This window comes from Zea mays, chromosome 6 (genome assembly GCF_902167145.1).
Source record: "Zea mays cultivar B73 chromosome 6, Zm-B73-REFERENCE-NAM-5.0, whole genome shotgun sequence".
In the NCBI taxonomy this organism is placed as follows: domain Eukaryota; kingdom Viridiplantae; phylum Streptophyta; class Magnoliopsida; order Poales; family Poaceae; genus Zea; species Zea mays.
In genome coordinates, this window is record NC_050101.1 from 81306307 (window position 1) to 81327370 (window position 21064).

Here is a 21064-nt window from a genome sequence, read left to right on the forward strand (position 1 = left end):
TTGGAGAGACTACACCACCGCCTGCGTGAGGAGCAGGAACGTCGACGACAGGAGCAGCAGGGCTCTTCCTTCTCGCTCCACCAGGAGATGGAGTCTGTGAGGAGCTGCTCCCCTGTGCTTCCTCTGGAGCCGCCCCCTGCACCACCACTGGGCGCCCCAGCTTCTGGAGTAGCTGCTGGAGGAGACCCAGACGACGGAGATGGCGACGACAGCTCGAGCCACGACACCGACTTCTCTGCTAACCCTGAGCCGGAAGGATGGGTTGCTCGACCCATCACTCGCGACGCTGCTCGCGGGTGTCACTTCCACGATGCGCTCGACACCCTGCTACGTCGGGCATTCGACCGGCATACTTGGTCCGTCGAGTATCGCTGTGTGGTCTACCAGCACAGTCGCGGGGTCTACCCGGACCGCTGGGAGGCAACCTGCTTGGTGCGCTGCCCGGAGAACAGTCTCCAGGGTGCAGAGGCCTGCTCAGAGCACTATTCTATCTCTGAACGGGACTCAGCTGAGGCAGCCATGCAAGATGCTGCACGGCGTGCGCTTTCGCACTACTGCTCGGTTTTCGGTGGGGCAGCTGACGGTCTTGACCTGAAGTATTACCCCCGCCGTCCATCTGGCAGCACAGGAGGCGTGATTGTCTCACCTGTCGGTGAGGGCAATCCTAGGTTGAGCAGCACAGTCAACCTAGCCGCCGTGCTAAACACGGAGCTGGACCATGCATTAGACGAGCTGAGTAGGGCTCGTGCTGAGATCGCCCTGCTGTGGGCTGAGCGCGCGGAACGTCGTCATCTGGATGGTGGTTCCCCCGCTCCCGTCGGGACTCAGCACCCGTACCGCTCACCTCAGCGTGGACACCAGCCTTATGGCAATCCCGACTGCAAGACCAAGATAAATCTAGAACCATAGATCGCTAGAGTTGGATCTTGTAATTAATACGAAATATATACATAGAAGTTTCAGTCTTAGCGTTAGTCTCGGTCTTAGTTAGTCTTAGTTAGACAGGGTAGTTTGCTATATCCTGTGCATTTATGTTTGTCATGATGAACTATGTTTGGTTTGGATCTTTGTAATGATTGTCACCAGAGTGTGGGTATCCCCTGCATTTTGGTTTACCTATTATGTTAATGGAGTTAGTTATATAGTTGGGAAACCCCCTTTTTATTCCACTTTCCTTTCTATCTGAGAAGCTGTGTGGTCTGTGTTGGAGATCAGTGAAGATGCTCATCTGTTCAGTGCTGTTGAAGAATTCTATTCTCTTTTCTTATGCTGCAAGATTTGCCAGATCAGTTCTGATGTGTGGTTGCGTTCTGCAGATGTCAGAGAACAGGCGCAGGGGAGGAAGGCGTGCTCAGCAGGAGCGAGCCGCTCAACAGGAGGAGGTGCCCCAGCAGCAGCAGCTACCGCCCCCGCCCCCGATGTCGATTGAGCAGATGTTTATGATGCAGACTCAGGCAGTTCAAGCCATCGGTCAGACTCTGGCCGCCATTCAGCAGCAGCAGCAGCAACAGCAGCAAGCACCACCCCAGCCTCAGATGCCTCAGATGCCCAGAGACAAGCGTGCTGAATTCATGAGAGGTCATCCCCCAACGTTCGCTCACTCTTCTGACCCCATGGATGCCGAAGATTGGCTGCGCACTGTGGAGCGGGAGTTGCATACCGCTCAGTGTGATGACAGGGAGAAAGTCTTGTATGGTCCCCGTCTGTTGAGAGGAGCAGCCCAATCATGGTGGGAGTTTTACCTCGCCACCCATGCCAACCCCGACACCATCACCTGGGAAGAATTCAGAGGTAGCTTTCGTCAGTACCACGTGCCTGCAGGTCTGATGACAGTGAAGAAGGAGGAGTTCCTGGCCCTTAAGCAAGGGTCATCGTCTGTCAGTGAGTACCGAGACAGGTTTCTGCAATTGTCTCGCTATGCTCCTGAAGATGTCAACACTGACGCCAAGCGACAATACCGTTTTCTGAGAGGCTTGGTCGACCCCCTGCAGTATCAACTGATGAATCACACATTCCCGACATTCCAGCACCTGATTGACAGAGCAATCATGACAGAGAGAAAGCGCAAGGAGATGGAAGATCGTAAGCGCAAGATCAGTGGACCCCAGCCTGGAAGCAGCAGCCGCCCTCGTTTTTCAGGCAATCAACCCCAGCAGTTCAGGCAGAACCAGCGTCCACCTCAGCAGCGTCAGCAGTTCCAAAGGCAGTACCCTCAGAATCAGTATCAGAACCGTCAGAGCAATCAGTCAGGAGGTCAGTTTCCGAGGCAGAATCAGCAGGCACCTCGCCTTCCTGCCCCAGCAAGCCAGCAGAACAATCAGGCAGCACCAGCTCAGGTTGGAAACAGGGCATGTTTCCACTGTGGAGAGCAGGGCCATTGGGTGATGCAATGTCCGAAGAAGGCAGCCCAGCAGCAGTCAGGCCCCAATGCCCCAGCAAAGCAGAATGTGTCTCAGCCTGGAGCAGGCAACCGCCCTCAGCAGCGCTATAATCATGGGAGACTGAATCACTTGGAGGCTGAAGCAGTTCAGGAGACCCCTGGCATGATAGTAGGTATGTTCCCAGTCGACTCCCATATCGCAGAAGTGTTATTTGATACTGGAGCAACACATTCTTTCATTACTGCATCATGGGTAGAAGCACATAATCTTCCAATTACTACCATGTCAACCCCCATTCAAATTGACTCAGCTGGTGGTAGAATTCGAGCTGATAGCATTTGTTTGAATATAAGTGTGAAAATAAGGGGGATAGCATTTCCCGCCAACCTTATAGTAATGGGTACTCAGGGAATAGATGTCATCCTAGGGATGAATTGGCTAGATAAGTATCAGGCAGTTATCAGTTGTGATAAAAGGACAATCAAGTTGGTGTCCCCACTAGGAGAGGAAGTGGTGACCAAGTTAGTCCCGCCTGAGCCAAAGAAAGGAAGTTGTTATCAGATGGCTGCCGATAGCAGTGAAGCAGATCCAATTGAGAGTATCAAGGTTGTGTCTGAATTCCCAGATGTGTTTCCAAAGGATCTACCGGGTATGCCACCAGAGCGGAAAGTTGAGTTTGCCATAGAGCTTCTTCCCGGAACCGCCCCTATCTTCAAGAGAGCTTACAGAATATCTGGACCAGAGTTGGATGAACTTAAGAAGCAAATTGATGAGCTGTCAGAGAAAGGTTACATTCGGCCAAGCACCTCGCCTTGGGTCGCCCCTGTCCTGTTTGTGGAGAAGAAAGATGGCACCAAGAGGATGTGTATCGATTATCGAGCTTTGAATGAGGTCACGATCAAGAACAAGTATCCTTTGCCCAGAATAGAAGATCTGTTCGACCAGTTGAGAGGAGCCAGTGTGTTCTCCAAGATCGATCTGAGGTCAGGTTATCATCAGCTCAGGATCCGACCTTCAGATATTCCGAAGACGGCATTCATTTCCAAGTATGGTTTGTATGAGTTCACAGTGATGTCTTTTGGTTTGACCAATGCACCAGCCTTCTTTATGAATCTGATGAACAGTGTATTCATGGATTATCTTGATAAGTTTGTGGTGGTATTCATTGATGATATTCTGGTTTATTCTCAAAGCGAAGAAGAGCACGCAGATCATTTGAGGATGGTGTTGCAGAGATTGCGAGAGCACCAGTTGTATGCAAAGTTGAGTAAATGTGAGTTCTGGATCAGTGAAGTCCTGTTCTTGGGTCACATAATCAACAAAGAAGGATTGGCTGTGGATCCGAAGAAAGTGGCAGACATTTTGAACTGGAAAGCGCCAACAGATGCTCGAGGAATCAAGAGTTTCATTGGAATGGCCGGATATTATCGGCGATTCATTGAAGGGTTTTCGAAGATTGCAAAACCAATGACAGCGTTGCTAGGCAACAAAGTTGAGTTCAAGTGGACCCAGAAATGCCAAGAGGCCTTTGAAGCGCTGAAAGAGAAGTTGACTACAGCGCCTGTCCTAGTCTTGCCTGATGTGCACAAGCCCTTCTCGGTGTATTGTGATGCTTGTTACACAGGTTTGGGATGTGTGTTGATGCAAGAGGGAAGAGTTGTGGCTTACTCGTCCCGACAGTTGAAGGTTCATGAGAAGAATTACCCAATCCATGATCTAGAGTTGGCAGCAGTGGTGCACGCACTGAAGACCTGGAGGCACTATCTGTATGGACAGAAATGCGATGTTTACACAGACCACAAGAGTCTGAAGTACATATTCACTCAGTCAGAGTTGAACATGAGGCAACGAAGATGGTTAGAGCTGATCAAAGACTATGAGTTGGAGATTCATTACCATCCAGGCAAAGCAAACGTAGTGGCAGATGCTTTGAGCAGAAAGAGTCAAGTCAATCTGATGGTCGCTCGTCCGATGCCTTATGAGTTGGCCAAAGAGTTTGACAGGTTGAGTCTCGGATTTCTGAACAATTCGCGAGGAGTCACGGTTGAGTTGGAACCTACCTTGGAGCGTGAAATCAAAGAAGCGCAGAAGAATGATGAAAAGATCAGTGAGATTCGGCGATTGATTCTAGATGGCAAAGGCAAAGATTTTCGAGAAGATGCTGAAGGCGTGATATGGTTCAGAGACCGCTTGTGTGTTCCCAATTTCCAGTCTATTCGAGAGTTGATCCTTAAGGAAGCTCATGAGACAGCCTATTCGATTCACCCTGGTAGTGAGAAGATGTATCAGGATCTGAAGAAGAAATTCTGGTGGTACGGAATGAAGAGAGAAATCGCAGAGCATGTGGCTAAGTGCGATAGTTGTCGAAGAATTAAGGCAGAGCACCAGAGACCAGCTGGATTGTTGCAACCGTTGCAGATCCCTCAGTGGAAATGAGATGAAATTGGTATGGACTTCATAGTCGGATTGCCTCGCACTCGAGCCGGCTACGATTCCATTTGGGTAGTAGTGGACCGTTTGACCAAGTCAGCCCACTTCATACCTGTCAAGACCAACTATAGCAGTGCCGTATTGGCAGAATTGTATATGTCTCGGATCGTTTGTCTTCATGGTGTGCCAAAGAAGATAGTGTCAGACAGAGGAACGCAGTTCACCTCTCATTTCTGGCAGCAGTTGCATGAAGCTTTGGGCACGCATCTGAATTTCAGTTCAGCTTATCACCCGCAGACGGATGGCCAGACCGAAAGGACCAATCAAATTCTTGAAGATATGCTGAGAGCCTGTGCGTTGCAAGATCAGTCCGGATGGGATAAGAGATTGCCTTATGCAGAGTTTTCCTATAACAACAGTTACCAGGCCAGTTTGAAGATGTCACCATTTCAGGCGCTCTATGGAAGGAGTTGTAGAACTCCGTTGCAATGGGATCAGCCTGGAGAAAAGCAAGTGTTTGGGCCAGACATTTTGCTTGAAGCCGAAGAGAACATCAAGATGGTCCGAGAGAATCTGAAGATAGCGCAATCGAGGCAGCGAAGCTATGCAGACACAAGAAGAAGAGAGCTGAGTTTTGAAGTCGGAGATTTTGTCTATCTGAAAGTGTCACCGATCAGAGGAGTCAGAAGATTCGGAGTGAAAGGCAAGCTAGCACCCCGCTACATTGGTCCGTATCAGATTCTTGCAAGACGAGGAGAAGTGGCCTATCAGCTCAGTTTGCCCGAGAATTTGTCTGCTGTGCATAATGTCTTTCATGTGTCTCAGTTGAAGAAGTGCTTGCGTGTGCCAGAAGAGCAGTTGCCAGTGGAAGGTCTGGAAGTCCAGGAGGACTTGACCTATGTTGAGCAGCCAGCTCAGATCCTTGAGATTGCAGATAGAGTCACCCGAAGGAAGACCATCAGAATGTGCAAAGTCAGATGGAATCACCACTCTGAGGAAGAAGCAACCTGGGAGCGTGAAGATGATCTAGTGGCCAAGTACCCAGAGCTCTTTGCTAGCCAGCCCTGAATCTCGAGGGCGAGATTCTTTTAAGGGGGATAGGTTTGTAACGCCCCGAATTTTGCAGTTGAATTTTTTCTTTTCTTTACTCGCCAAAATTCGGGCGTTACCTTTTCCTTTTCGTTTTCCCCTCGCTAAACCTTGACCTTTTCCAAAGTTCTCGCGGGATTCGGTTTGGATTTCCCGTGTAAGAAAAACCCTAAATACTTTATGTTGTTTGATGCACCATGCCGAACCTTGCATTTCTTTTGATTGCTTTGAAAGTGCAAATGCATTCATGTAGAAAGATCGGATTTCGAAAATGAGGAGAAGATCTTTTCTTTCTTTTTTCTCTCTCTTTCTCTCTCCTCTTTTTCTCTCTCTCCCGCGCCGTGGGCCGACCCCGGCCGGCCCAGCCGCCCCTGGCGCCCCCCTTTGGGCTCAATTGGCCCATGCCGCCCCCCCTCCCTTTATTTTTCCCCAAAACCCCCCAATCCCTCTCCCTCTCTCTCTCATTTTCCCTCTCTCTCCCCTAGCGCCGCCCCTACCCGCCCCTGCCCTAAGCCGCCGCCGCCCCCTGCTCGGCCGCCGCCCCCTGCCGGCCGCCCCTCGCCGTCGCTCCCCAACGCCGGTGAGCCCCCCCCTCCTCCCTCTCTCCCTCCTCCCTCCCCCATCCCCCCCTCCCCTTTCCCCTCGCCGCTCGGCGCCATGGCCGCCGCCATGGCCGGCTCGGCCCGCCCCCCCCCCAGCCGTGCCCCCAGCCGGCGCGCCCCCTGGCCGCCCGGCCGTCCGCCCGCCCGGCCCCTTGGCCGCCTGGCCGCCCTGGCCGGCGCGCCGCCTGGCCGCGCCCTGGCCGCCCGCCCGGCCGCGCCCCCGCCCCTGCGTGCTCGGCCGCCTGGCCAGCCCGACCCCCCCCCGCGCGCTCGCCTGGCCGCCGGTTCAACCGGGCCGGCTCAGCCGCCCCGGCCGCCCAGCTCGCCGCCCGCGCCCGCGCCCAGCTCGGCCGCCCAGCCGGCCGGTTCAACCGCCCCTAGGGCCGGTTCAACCGCCCCCCCCCCCCCTCTGTTTTTTTATTTATTTTTATTTTATTTTATTTACTTTCTGTGATCATAGTTATTTTATTTTAGGTAGGCTAATCATTGTTAATGTTATTGAAATAGGAAGTTTAATTTAAAATTCCGTTACGCTAATTGATTCATGTGATTAACTGTTTATCTCGTTCAATGTTGATCAACTTAAAATGATTAGGTTTCCATTAGTGTATATGTAACAGAATTCTTTTGTTAAGAACCAATTGTAATTGATCGTTAGTGCATAAGATTTAACCCCCTGCGAAACCCTTTCCCCGTTTCTTTCTAACCATAATGAATGCGATATGGAATGTCATACTTGATGCATATTCGCTTTATTTGTTCCCTTGTATGGTGTACTGTTCTTTTGTATTAAATATGTGGATGTATGTATGTTTGAGCTCGCATAGAGAACGATCCGGTCGAAGAGCCCGAGGAATTCGCAGGAGAAGCCCCTGAGCAGCAGTCGTTTGGTGGAGGCAAGTGTCCTTTGACCTATCTCTGTCCTATTCATTATTTAATTCACCTCCCGCTTTACACATTTATACCTAAGGATTGACTAGCTTTTTGTTATCCATGTCCTTGTTTACCTATTTGGGTCAGATTATTACTGCTTAGTTTGATGCTATTGCTCAACTTTAATCAATGAACATGATGTGGTTATCTATGATACGCTGTTTTCCCGTTCTTATTTATGATTATACTTGTGGCATTTAAGGGGACTCGAGCGGTTTCTCGAGTGCCTCTCCGTAAGGACCTGTTCAATGGATGACCGCCCGGGAAAACAGTGCAACCATGAGGGTGGAATGGGGTGCCCTTAGCTGAATAATTAGAGGATCCGGGATGTAGTTCACTTAGCCGTCGTGCCGTCAATGGGGCTCGGTGTATGCGGCTCGCTCTGCCAAGTTTGGGTTCGCCCCTTGGGGAGGAGTGCGGTGCATTTAGGAAACCTAACGGGTGGCTACAGTCCCGGGGAATCTTTGTAAAGGCTTCGTAGTGAATCCCTGGCCATTCACCTCGGGAGTGAATAAGGGTCTTGCAAGCCCGGGCCAGAGAGGGAATCACGGCTTGTGGGTAAAGTGCACAACCTCTGCAGAGTGTTATGAAACTGATATATCAGCCGTGCTCGCGGTTATGAGCGGCCAAGGGAGCTCCAGAGATTAGTGATACTTGATCAGAGATACTTTGGTACAGGTGACAATGAGATTGATGGTTTTGGTTACGATTATGGTATTGGTAAGTGGTATTCTTTCCGTTTGGAAAGGATACATCGGGTTAATAACTTGGGTTAATGTTAAAACCTGGCTTTCTACTAGTAAGTAATAACCTGACCAACTAAAAGCAACTGCTTGACTTATCCCTACATAAAGTTAGTCCACTACAGCCAAACAGGATACTTGCTGAGTATGTTGATGTGTACTCACCCTTGCTCTACACACCAAACCCCCCCCCCAGGTTGTCAGCATTGCAACCACTGCTCAGGCGAAGATGAAGCTGTGGAAGGAGACTTCCAGGAGTTCCAAGACTACGACGAGTTCTAGGTGTGGGTTAGCGGCAACCCCCAGTCGGCTGCCTGTGAAGGCCGCAGTTATCTACGTTTCTTTTCCGCACTTTGATTTATTGTAAGAACTATATGGACGTCTCAGACGTATGATGTAATCGACTATTTCCCTTATTAATATTATTTTGAGCACTGTGTGATGATGTCCATATTATGTAACTGCTGTGTACGTGAAATAACTGATCCTGGCACGTACATGGTTCGCATTCGGTTTGCCTTCTAAAACCGGGTGTGACAAGCTCCAGGGGTCTTGAAGTGGTCATCACATTCTTGCTGTGATGCGCTCCTCCCACCTGTTTACCTGCTTGACAAGCTGCACAAGGTCTATCTTTTTCGAAATGTACGTTAGTCAAACCTATCACGTGTTCTCCCTTTAGAAGCTTGTGAAGGTTCTTCATCCCCACATGTGCTAACCGGCGATGCCACAGCTAGCCCATGCTAGTCTTAGCAATTAAGCATGCATCTAGACCGGCCTCTTCTTTTGCAAAATCAACTAAGTAGAGCTTGCCGTCTAATACACCCTTAAAAGCTAGTGAATCATCACTTCTTCTAAAGACAGACACATCTACATTTGTAAATAGACAGTTATATCCCATATGACATAATTGACTAACAGATAGCAAATTATATCCAAGACTCTCCACTAAAAACACATTAGAGATAGAATGCTCATTGGAGATTGCAATTTTACCTAGCCCTTTTACCTTGCCTTGATTCCCATCACCGAATATAATTGAATCTTGGGAATCCTTATTCTTGACATAGGAGGTGAACATCTTCTTCTCCCCCGTCATATGGTTTGTGCATCCGCTGTCGATAATCCAGCTTGAACCCCCGGATGCATAAACCTGCAAGGCAAATTTAGGCTTGGGACTTAGGTACCCAACTCTTGTTGGGTCCTACAAGGTTAGTCACAATTGTCTTAGGGACCCAAATGCAAGTTTTATCACCCTTGCATTTTGCCCCTAACTTCCTAGCAATCACCTTTCTATCCTTTCTACAAATTGCAAAGGAAGCATTCAAAGCATGATATATTGTAGAAGGCTCATTAACTTTCCTAGGAATATTAACAACATTTCTCCTAGGCATATTATGAACAACATTCCTTCTACCAACATTTTTATCATGCACATATGAAGAACTAGAAGAAAACATAGCATGAGAAAAATCATCGTAAGCATTATAACTCCTATAAGCATTTCTAGTTTGTCTCCTATCATGATACAAAAAGGCATGATTCTTTTTAGCACTAGTAGCCATAGGGGCCTTCCCTTTCTCCTTGGCGGAGATGGGAGCCTTATGGCTTGTCAAGTTCTTGGCTTCCCTTTTGTAGCCAAGTCCATCCTTAATTGAGGGATGTCTACCAATCGTATAGGCATCCCTTGCAAATTTTAATTTATCAAATTCGCTTTTGCTAGTCTTAAGTTGGGCATTAAGACTAGCCACTTCATCATTCAAATTAGAAATTGAGACTAGGTGTTCACTACAAGCATCAATGTCAAAATCTTTACACCTAGTACAAATTACAACATGTTCTACACAAGAATTAGATTTATTTGCTACTTCTAGTTTAGCATTTAAATCATTGTTGACACCTTCTAAAGTAGAAATGGTTTTATGACAAGTAGATAATTCACCAGAGAGTATTTCATTCCTTTTAATTTCTAGGGCAAGAGAATTTTGTGCACTAACAAATTTATCATGCTCCTCATATAAAAGATCTTCTTGTTTTTCTAGTAATCTATTCTTATCATTCAAAGCATCAATCAACTCATTAATCTTATCTATCTTAGATCTATCTAATCCTTTGAATAAGCATGAATAGTCTATGTCATCATCATCACTAGACTCATTATCACTAGAAGAAGCATAAGTGGAGTCTCGAGTACTCACCTTCTTCTCCCTTGCCATAAGGCATGTGTGACGCTCGTTGGGGAAGAGAGATGACTTGTTGAAGGCGGTGGCGGCGAGTCCTTCATTGTCGGAGTCGGAGGAGGAGCAATCCGAATCCCACTCCTTTCCTATATGTGCCTCTCCCTTGGCCTTCTTGTAATGCTTCTTCTTCTCCCTTTTGTTCCCCTTTTCCTGGTCACTTTCATTATCGGGACAGTTAGCAATGAAATGACCAATCTTACCACATTTGAAGCACGAGCGCTTCTCCTTTGTCTTGGTCTTGCTTGGCTGTCCCTTGCGACCTTTGAGCGCCGTCTTGAAGCGCTTAATGATGAGGGCCATCTCCTCATTATTGAGCCCGGCCGCCTCAACTTGCGCTACCTTGCTCGGTAGCGCCTCCTTGCTCCTCGTTGCCTTGAGAGCAAGGGGTTGCGGCTCGTTGATCGGACCATTCAAGGCGTCGTCCACGTATCTTGCCTCCTTGATCATCATTCGCCCGCTCACGAATTTTCCAAGTACTTCTTCGGGCGACATCTTGGTGTACCTAGGATTTTCACGAATATTGTTCACCAAATGAGGATCAAGAACAGTAAAGGACCTTAGCATTAGGCGGACGACGTCGTGATCCGTCCATCGCGTGCTTCCGTAGCTCCTTATTTTGTTGATAAGGGTCTTGAGCCGGTTGTATGTTTGAGTTGGCTCCTCGCCCCTTATCATTGCGAACCGTCCAAGTTCGCCCTCCACCAACTCCATCTTGGTGAGTAAGGTGACATCATTCCCCTCATGAGAGATCTTGAGGGTGTCCCAGATCTGCTTGGCATTGTCCAAGCCGCTCACCTTATGGTACTCGTCCCTGCACAAAGAGGCTAGCAACACAGTAGTAGCTTGTGCATTTTTATGAATCTGTTCATTAATAAACATGGGACTATCCGTACTATCAAAGTGCATTCCACTTTCTACAATCTCCCATATGCTAGGATGGAGAGAGAACAAGTGACTACGCATTTTGTGACTCCAAAATCCATAGTCCTCTCCATCAAAATGAGGAGGTTTACCAAGTGGAATAGATAATAAATGAGCATTAGTACTTTGAGGAATACGAGAGTAATCAAAAGAAAAGTTCGAATTAACCGGTTTCTTTCTCTCGTATTCGTTGTGGTCGTCGTCCTTTTGGGAGGAAGTAGACTCATCGCTGTCGTAGTAGACGATCTCCTTGATGCGTCTTGTCTTCTTCTTCTTCCCATCTTTGCATCTGTGGCCCGAGCCCGAGTCGTTGGACTTGTCATCCCTTGGCTCGTTGACGAAGGACTCCTTCTCCTTGTCGTTGATCACGATTCCCTTCCCTTTAGGATCCATCTCTTCGGGCGGTTAGTCCCTTTGTGAAGAGAACTGCTTTGATACCAATTGAGAGCACCTAGAGGGGGGGTGAATAGGTGATCCTGTGAAAACTTAAACTTATAGCCACAAAAACTTGTTAAGTGTTAGCACAATAATTGCCAAGTGGCCAGAGAGGAGTCACAACAAAACACAATACCACAAGAGATCAAACACAGAGATGACACAGTGGTTTATCCCGTGGTTCGGCCAAGACCAACGCTTGCCTACTCCACGTTGTGGCGTCCCAACGGACGAGGGTTGCAATCAACCCCTCTCAAGTGGTCCAAAGACCAACTTGAATACCACGGTGTTTTGCTTTGCCTTTCAATATCCCGTTTGCGAGGAATCTCCACAACTTGGAGCCTCTCGCCCTTACACTTAAGATTCACAAAGAAATATGGAGTAAGGGAGAACTAGCAACGCACACAAGACTCAAAATCAGAGCAACAGCACGCACACAAGTCGCAACAAGAGCTCGCAACACAACTCAATGAGTTCACAACTCAACAAGAGCTCTAGATGCTATCACAATGAACCAAATGCGTGGAATCGATGTCTTGGTGCTTAGGGATGTTGTAGGAATGCTTGGTGTACTCCTCCATGCGCCTAGGGGTCCCTTTTATAGCCCCAAGGCAGCTAGGAGCCGTTGAGAACAAATCCAGAAGGCCATCCTTGCCTTCTGTCGTCGGGTGCACCGGACAGTCCGGTGCACACCGGACACTGTCCGGTGCCCGATTTCCTTCCTTAAACAGCGCAGTCGACCGTTGCAGATCTGGGAGCCGTTGGCGCACCGGACATGTCCGGTGCACACCGGACAGTCCGGTGCCCCCTTCCGACCGTTGGCTCGGCCACGTGTCCCGCGCAGATCGCGCGGCCGACCGTTGGCTAGGCCGACCGTTGGCTCACCGGACAGTCCGGTGCACACCGGACAGTCCGGTGAATTTTAGCCGTACGTCGCCAGTCAACTCCCGAGAGCGGCCAGTTCGCCCGAGGCAGCCTGGCGCACCGGACACTGTCCGGTGCACCACCGGACAGTCCGGTGCCCCAGACCGAAACAGCCTTTTGGCTGTACACAGCCAACTCTCCTCTTTTCTTCTTCTTCCTGTTTCTGATACTTAGACAAGTATATTAGTACACAAAACCAATGTACTAAGACTTAGAAACATACCTTTGCTCTAGATTTGCACTTTGTTCATCCATGGGCATAGATTCACATTTAAGCACTTGTGTTGACACTCAATCACCAAAATACTTAGAAATGGCCCAAGGGCACATTTCCCTTTCACCACCCCGACCATGTGCCGAGCCCGAGGAAATACCCGCTCGTCGTCGACCCCGTCATCGGCGACGTCAGGCTCACCAAGGTCCTCATGGACGGAGGCAGCAGCCTCAACATCATCTACGCCGAGACCCTCGGGCTCCTGCGTGTCGATCTATCCTCTGTTCGGGCAGGCACTGCGCCCTTCCATGGGATCATTCCCGGGAAGCGCGTCCAGCCCCTCGGACAACTCGACCTTCCCGTCTGCTTCGGAACACCCTCCAACTTCCGAAGGGAGACCCTGACGTTTGAGGTGGTCGGGTTCCGAGGAACCTACCACGCGGTACTGGGAAGACCATGCTACGCGAAGTTCATGGCCGTCCCCAACTACACCTACCTGAAGCTCAAGATGCCGGGCCCCAACGGGGTCATCACCGTCGGCCCCACGTACAAACACGCGTTCGAATGCGACGTGGAGTGCGTGGAGTACGCCGAGGCCCTCGCCGAGTCCGAGGCCCTCATCGCCGACCTGGAGAGCCTCTCTAAGGAGGTGCCAGCTGTGAAGCGTCATGCCGGCAACTTTGAGCCAGCGGAGACGGTTAAGCCCGTTCCCCTCGACCTCAGCGGCGACGCCTCCAAGCAGATCCGGATCGGCTCCGGGCTCGATCCCAAATAGGAAGCAGTGCTCGTCGACTTTCTCCGCGCGAACGCCGACGTCTTCGCGTGGAGTCCCTCGGACATGCCCGGCATACCGAGGGATGTCTCCGAGCACTCGCTGGACATCCGAGCCGGAGCCCGACCCGTCAAGCAGCCTCTACGCCGGTTCGACGAGGAGAAGCGCAGAGCCATAGGCGAGGAGATCCACAAGCTAATGGCGGCAGGGTTCATCAAAGAGGTATTCCATCCCGAATGGCTTGCCAACCCTGTGCTTATGAGAAAGAAAGGGGGGAAATGGCGGATGTGTGTAGACTACACTGGTCTGAACAAAGCATGTCCGAAGGTTCCCTACCCTCTGCCTCGCATCGATCAAATCGTGGATTCCACTGCTGGGTGCGAAACCCTGTCTTTCCTCGATGCCTACTCAGGGTATCACCAAATCAGGATGAAAGAGTCCGACCAGCTCGCGACTTCTTTCATCACACCCTTCGGCATGTACTGCTATGTCACCATGCCGTTCGGTTTGAGGAATGCAGGTGCGACGTACCAGCGGTGCATGAACCATGTGTTCGGCGAACACATTGGCCGCACGATCGAGGCCTACGTCGACGACATCGTAGTCAAGAGGAGGAAAGCCTCCGACCTCCTTTCCGACCTTGAAGTGACATTCCGATGTCTCAAGGCGAAAGGCGTCAAGCTCAATCCCGAGAAGTGTGTCTTCGGGGTGCCCCGAGGCATGCTCTTGGGGTTCATCGTCTCCGAGCGGGGCATCGAAGCCAACCCGGAGAAGATCGCAGCCATCACCAGCATGGGGCCCATCAAGGACTTGAAAGGCGTACAGAGGGTCATGGGATGTCTCGCGGCTCTGAGCCACTTCATCTCACGCCTCGGCGAAAGAGGTCTACCTCTGTACCGCCTCTTAAGGAAGGTCGAGTGCTTCACTTGGACCCCTGAGGCCGAGGAAGCCCTTGGGAACCTGAAGGTGCTCCTCACGAAGGCGCCTATCATGGTGCCCCCAGCTGCCGGAGAAGCCCTCTTGGTCTACGTCGCCGCGACCACTCAGGTGGTTAGCGCCGCGATTGTGGTCGAGAGGCAAGAAGAGGGGCATGCATTGCCCATTCAGAGGCCAGTCTACTTTGTCAGCGAGGTACTGTCCGAAACCAAGATCCGCTATCCACAAGTCCAGAAGCTGCTGTATGCGGTGATCCTGACACGGCGGAAGCTGCGACACTACTTCGAGTCTCATCCGGTAACTGTGGTGTCGTCCTTCCCCCTGGGGGAGATCATCCAGTGCCGAGAGGCCTCGGGTAGAATCGCAAAGTGGGCGGTGGAAATCATGGGCGAAGCAATCTCGTTCGCCCCTCGGAAGGCCATCAAGTCCCAGGTCCTGGCAGACTTCGTGGCCGAATGGGTCGACACCCAGCTACCAACGGCGCCGATCCAACCGGAGCTCTGGACCATGTTCTTCGACGGGTCGTTGATGAAGACAGGAGCCGGCGCAGGCCTACTCTTCATCTCGCCCCTCGGCAGGCACATACGCTATGTGCTATGCCTCCATTTCCCGGCGTCCAACAATGTGGCCGAGTATGAGGCTCTGGTCAACGGGTTGCGAATCGCCATCGAGCTAGGGGTCCGACGCCTCGACGCTCGCGGTGACTCGCAGCTCGTCATCGACCAGGTCATGAAGAACTCCCACTGCCGTGACCCGAAGATGGAGGCCTACTGCGATGAGGTTCGGCACCTGGAAGACAAGTTCTACGGGCTCGAGCTCAACCACATCGCTCGGTGCTACAACGAGACTGCGGACGAGCTGGCTAAAATAGCCTTGGGGTGAACAACGGTTCCCTCGGACGTCTTCTACCGAGATCTGCATCAACCCTCCGTCAAGATCGACGACACGCCCGAGCCTGAGGCACCCTCGGCACAGTCCGAGGCACCCTCGGCTCGGCCCGAGGCACCCTCGGTTCGGCCCGAGGTACCCTCGGCCCCCGAGGGCGAGGCGCTGCGCGTCGAGGGGGAGCAAAGCGGGGTCACGCCTGATCAAAACTGGCGGACCCCGTACCTGCAATATCTCCACCGAGGAGAGCTACCCTCCGACCGAGCCGAAGCTCGGCGGGTGGCGCGGCGCGCCAAGTCGTTCGTCCTGCTGGGAGATGAGAAGGAGCTCTACCACCGCAGCCCCTCCGGCATCCTCCAGCGATGCATCTCCATCACCGAAGGTCAGGAACTCCTGCGAGAGATACACTCGGGGCTTGCGGCCGTCACGCAGCGCCTCGAGCCCTTGTCGGGAATGCCTTCCGACAAGGCTTCTACTGGCCCACGGCGGTGGCCGACGCCGCTAGAATTGTCCGCGCCTGCGAAGGGTGTCAGTTCTACGCAAGGCAGACCCACCTGCCCGCTCAGGCTCTGCAGACGATACCCATCACCTGGCCTTTTGCTATATGGGGTCTGGACCTCGTCGGCCCCTTGCAGAAGGCACCCGGGGGCTACTCGCACCTGTTGGTCGCCATCGACAAATTCTCCAAGTGGATCGAGGTCCGACCCCTAAACAGCATCAGGTCCGAGCAGGCGGTGGCGTTCTTCACCAACATCATCCATCGATTCAGGGTCCCGAACTCCATCATCACCGACAACGGCACCCAGTTCACCGGCAGGAAGTTCCTGGACTTCTGCGAGGATCACCACATCCGGGTGGACTGGGCCGCCGTAGCTCACCCCATGTCAAATGGGCAAGTAGAGCGTGCCAACGGCATGATTCTACAAGGGCTCAAGCCTCGGATCTACAACGACCTCAACAAGTTCGGCAAGCGATGGATGAAGGAACTCCCCTCGGTGGTTTGGAGCCTGAGGACAACGCCGAGCCGAGCCACGGGCTTCACGTCGTTCTTTCTAGTCTATGGGGCCGAGGCCATCTTGCCCACAGACTTAGAATACGGTTCCCCGAGGACAAGGGCCTACACCAACCAAAGCAACCAAGCTAGTCGAGAGGACTCGTTGGACCAGCTGGAGGAGGCCTGGGACAAGGCCTTACTACACTCGGCGCGGTACCAGCAGTCCCTGCGACGCTACCACGCCCGAGGGGTCCGGTCCCGAGACCTCCAGGTGGGCGACCTGGTGCTTCGGCTACGGCAAGACGCCCGGGGGCGGCACAAGCTCACGCCCCCCTGGGAGGGGCCGTTTGTCATCGCCAAAGTTCTGAAGCCCGGAACGTACAAGCTGGCCAACAGTCAAGGCGAGGTCTACAGCAACGCTTGGAACATCCAACAGCTACGTCGCTTCTACCCTTAAGATGTTTTCAAGTTGTTCATATACCTCGCTCCCACGCAAAGTTTAGTCATCAAGGAAGGGTCGGCCTCGCCTCGGCAAAGCCCGACCCTCCCTCGGGGCTAAAAGGGGGGAACCCCCTCTGCGTTGAATTTTTTCCTCGAAAGATCCCTTCTGCCAGAATGTCTTTCGTGCTTTTTGACTACTTCGAAAGTGGATCCTGAAAACGGTGGAGTACACGTAAGCAGCCAAGGCTGACCGAGCCGAGGGACTCCTACGCCTCCGGGATACGGATACCTCACTCATCACCTTCTGCGATAAGTAACTCACGTTCGGATAAGTGATTCCGCGGACCGAACAAGTCTTCACGTTCGGAAGCTCTTCTGCCGGAGCGATTCTTCGAGCCTTCTTGACTGCGTCGGTGACAGAACCCCATGGACGGGTAAGAGTGCGCGTAAGCGGCAAGGCTAACCGAGCCGAGGGACTCCTACGCCTCCGGGATACGGATACCTCACTCATCACCTTCCGTGAGAAGCAGCTCTCGCTCGCACAAACAATTCTGTTACCGACAAAAAAAGTCCGGGTACTCGAAGCAAGAGGAAAAGAGATGCAGCTTCACAACACGGCGAGGGTGTGTTCTGGCCTCGGCGGCCGTAGGAAACACACGCTACAAGACGATCCGATCCTGCAGGCTCAGATCTTGACGCTTGAAGGGAGCAGCAGCACCCTCGGCGTCGACAACACCTTCGGCGAAGTCCGACCCAGCCTCGGACGGCGACGCGGTTCGAAGACCTCCACTCTGAAGGACGGCGTCATCACCAAGCCCGGGCCGTCGCCGCTAGGGTCTTCTCCGGGAATCCGGCCCGAGCAGGCGGCTCGGACGGTCACCCCGGGGCCTCGGCCAGCTGTCCTCCGAGGACGTCAGCCCGACCCGAGGCCTCGGCTGGTCAATTCCGGCATCAGTCCCGCTAACGGACGACCCGACCAGGCTCCGGTCGACCAGGTCTTCCTCTCGAGCCAACTCTGCCTCTGTTCGCGCTGACACCGCTACCCCTGGCCTCGGCTCATCGAAGAGCGGCCGAGGGATTCCTTTAACTGAGCAAGAGAAGCCTCGGACAACAAGGCTGACCGAGCCGAGGGACTCCTACGCCTCCGGGATACGGATACCTCACTCGTCACCCTTACACGGGGCGACTCACGCTTGGTGAAGCGGTTCAGACAACCAACAGGCGAGTCTTAGTGCTCAAAAATGAGGAAAAAACACGGCTCCGTGCCGAAATTACATACACGTTCAGGCCTCGACAGCCACAATGAACAAAAGCACTGGCATTCAAAGTGCCATTACAAACGGAACTCCGGTTCCACCTCCGCAGGTACGAACAACCCCACTCGATGGAGGGGGGCCTGCGGAGCAACAGAAGACCGACGAACGGCGCGCCGTCACCCGCTCCGGCAGCGGCGACGACGACGACTTCTGCTCTGGGGGGCCAAACAGCGGCAACGATGACCTTAGGGCGGATGCTGCTGCCAGGAGGCCCCCGCCCATGCCCAAACTCGTGAGGCAAGGACGGGCAGAAGGCCGTAGAATTGGAGGTCGGTCCGTGGGTGGCCCTGGCTATCTCGGCGGCGGAAGAACCTCTTCTAGCTACCGTGGCAGAAACCGACGCCGAGAGCGGCTCCGAAGCCACTCGCGTCCGAGAGCCAGGCACGCGGCAGCTGCCAGCGCCACGGATAACAACCGCCCTTCCCCCCGATCACTGAGGGAAGGAGCGGGCCGCCGCCCACGCAGGGGCCGACCCCAACTTGGCACACTCCCCTCCCCAGCCCTGGTGATGAAAATCCTTGAGGCTGAGGGAGGGGCAGAGGCCGCGGCCCGGTTTGCTTTCCCCCGCCGTCGAACTGGAGGTCACCATCTTGGGTGACCGCCGGTGGAGGGGTGCAACCAGGCTGCATGATGAAAATCCTTGAAGTCGAACGATGGCTGAAAGGTACCAACTCCCGCGGAGTTGCGTTCCTCCAACGACGAGGCGGAAAGACGGTGGGTATCCCCCATCCGGGGGCTTGGAAGGTGGAAAGACACGATACATAAGGGAGTGCGAAGACATGGTCGCCTTCCAAGGGGGTCACCCTCCTTTTAAAGGCGACTCTCCCTACTTGCGTCCCCAGCCGTCGTGGGCTGAGTCTTCTCCAACACACTCCAAGGTCCTCCCCTATGGCACGGGGGCTGGGACCCACACGTCATGCAAGCCGGCTCAGAGCAGAAGAAGCCAAACCGCCGCGCGCGGTGCGTGCAACCGCCCAGCGGTTGCAAGCGGCTCTCCACTTTTGCCCAGACCAACGGGCGGGAGGGCGAGCAGCCATGCAGGCGGCATGCAACCGCCCCAAATGGGCGCACTTCTCCGACTCCCAACACGCCCGGCATGGAGACCCAGGCCCACGCGTCATGCGACCGGCGCGCCGAATGCTTCGTGCATGCAGCTGCACCGCCACTTGCGCCACCACCGCGCCTCCTCGACTGCGGAACCAATACCGCAAATTGAGGCGACCCAGCGCACGACCCAGCAGCGCCAGCCTGGCGCGACGGTCAATACGGCCAAAAATGGGCCGGCAGTAATGGCGGTGGCAGGCGGGCAGGAGCAGCAGTCACGTCGTCAGCCCAGCCTACGTCCCATCCAGGGGCGACGAGAGAACCCCCTCTCACGGCGTGAAGACAACGCGCCCGTGTTCCGTTCCTCGAACGGCTCGCGCACGCGCAACGGCCGCCTCGCGAACCACTCGCCCCGTCGCATTAACTCCGCGGCGGGACAGGCGGCGCCTCTGGCAGGAGAAGCGGGCGACGCTTCGCCTTCGCCATAATGACCGCGTCAAAAAAGGTACGCCGCGTCGTTCGATTTTGTATCCTTTTCCTTTTTTCCTCTTTCTCTCTCTTGCAACAGGGACCGGGAAAGGGGGATACCCCGAAAATGATCCTTCCCCGTGAAGGAACCAGGCTCCGAGCCTCCCTACTGATCAGAGGTTCGAAGGCTGGCCCCTCGGAAGGGTTCGACAGCCGCCTCAGATCGCGTGGGCTCTACACCCACTACTGGTCAGAGGTTCGAAGGCTGGCCCCTCGAAAGGGTTCAACGGTCGCCTCAGGCTACTCGGGCTCCGCGCCCACTACTGATCAGGGGTTCGAAGGCTGGCCCCCGAAGGGTTCACAGCCGCCTCAGACACAGAGCGAGGGATGACCATGGGTATGTTCGATACATAATCAAGGCTCGGGCTGCGCTCCCGAGGTACCCTAGGACATTTCCGAGACCAGCAGGAACGATCTTGTAACGGAATCCCATCAGAGGGAGGCATCGAGCCCTCGGACCCCGTCGCCAGGGGACCGGGTCCGGCAGATCACCCGCAGGTACTTTTGGGCGCGCCTCTGGGCCCCTAGCAGACCCCTAACGAACGGGGCACGGACGTCCACTCGGATTACCCGCCTGTAGCTCACCGGAGACACCATGTTCGGCGCCCATCGAGGGCAGCATGGCGCTCTCCCCCCTCCTCCTTGTGGAAAGGCGACGCAGGGGCGTATGTAAAAAAGTCGAGTCTGTCCCTGATCGCCCTCTCGCCCTGTGCAGAGGCTTGGGGGCTGCTCTCACAAACCCGGCTCCGGCCGAACCGTTGACAGCGTCAACATACCAGCCCGAGAACTTGGGACCCGACCGTACACCCGGGCTACGGCCAGCTCGCATGAGGGAACGACCAGACCAGCCGAAGCATTACGCGAGGCATTAAGACCTCGGAGGAGTCAAACCACTCCTCCGAGGCCTCAGGGGCTACACCCGGCAGGTGCGCTCGCGCGCACCCACCGGAACAAAACGCAACCGAGAAAGGCTGGTCCCCTTGCAAAAAAGTGCGACGAAAGCCTCCAAGCGAGTGCTAACACTCCCTTCGAGGCTCGGGGGCTACTGTCGGGGACCATAATTAGGGGTACCCTCAAGGCTCCTAATTCTCAGCTGGTAACCCCCATCAGCATAAAGCTGCAAAGGCCTGATGGGTGCGATTAGGTCGTACTCTTTCTCCTATTCAGGAGTTAGTGGACCCTCAGGTCTGCCTTTACTAACATGGAAGACATTCATAGCAGTAAGCCAGAGCGTGGCCT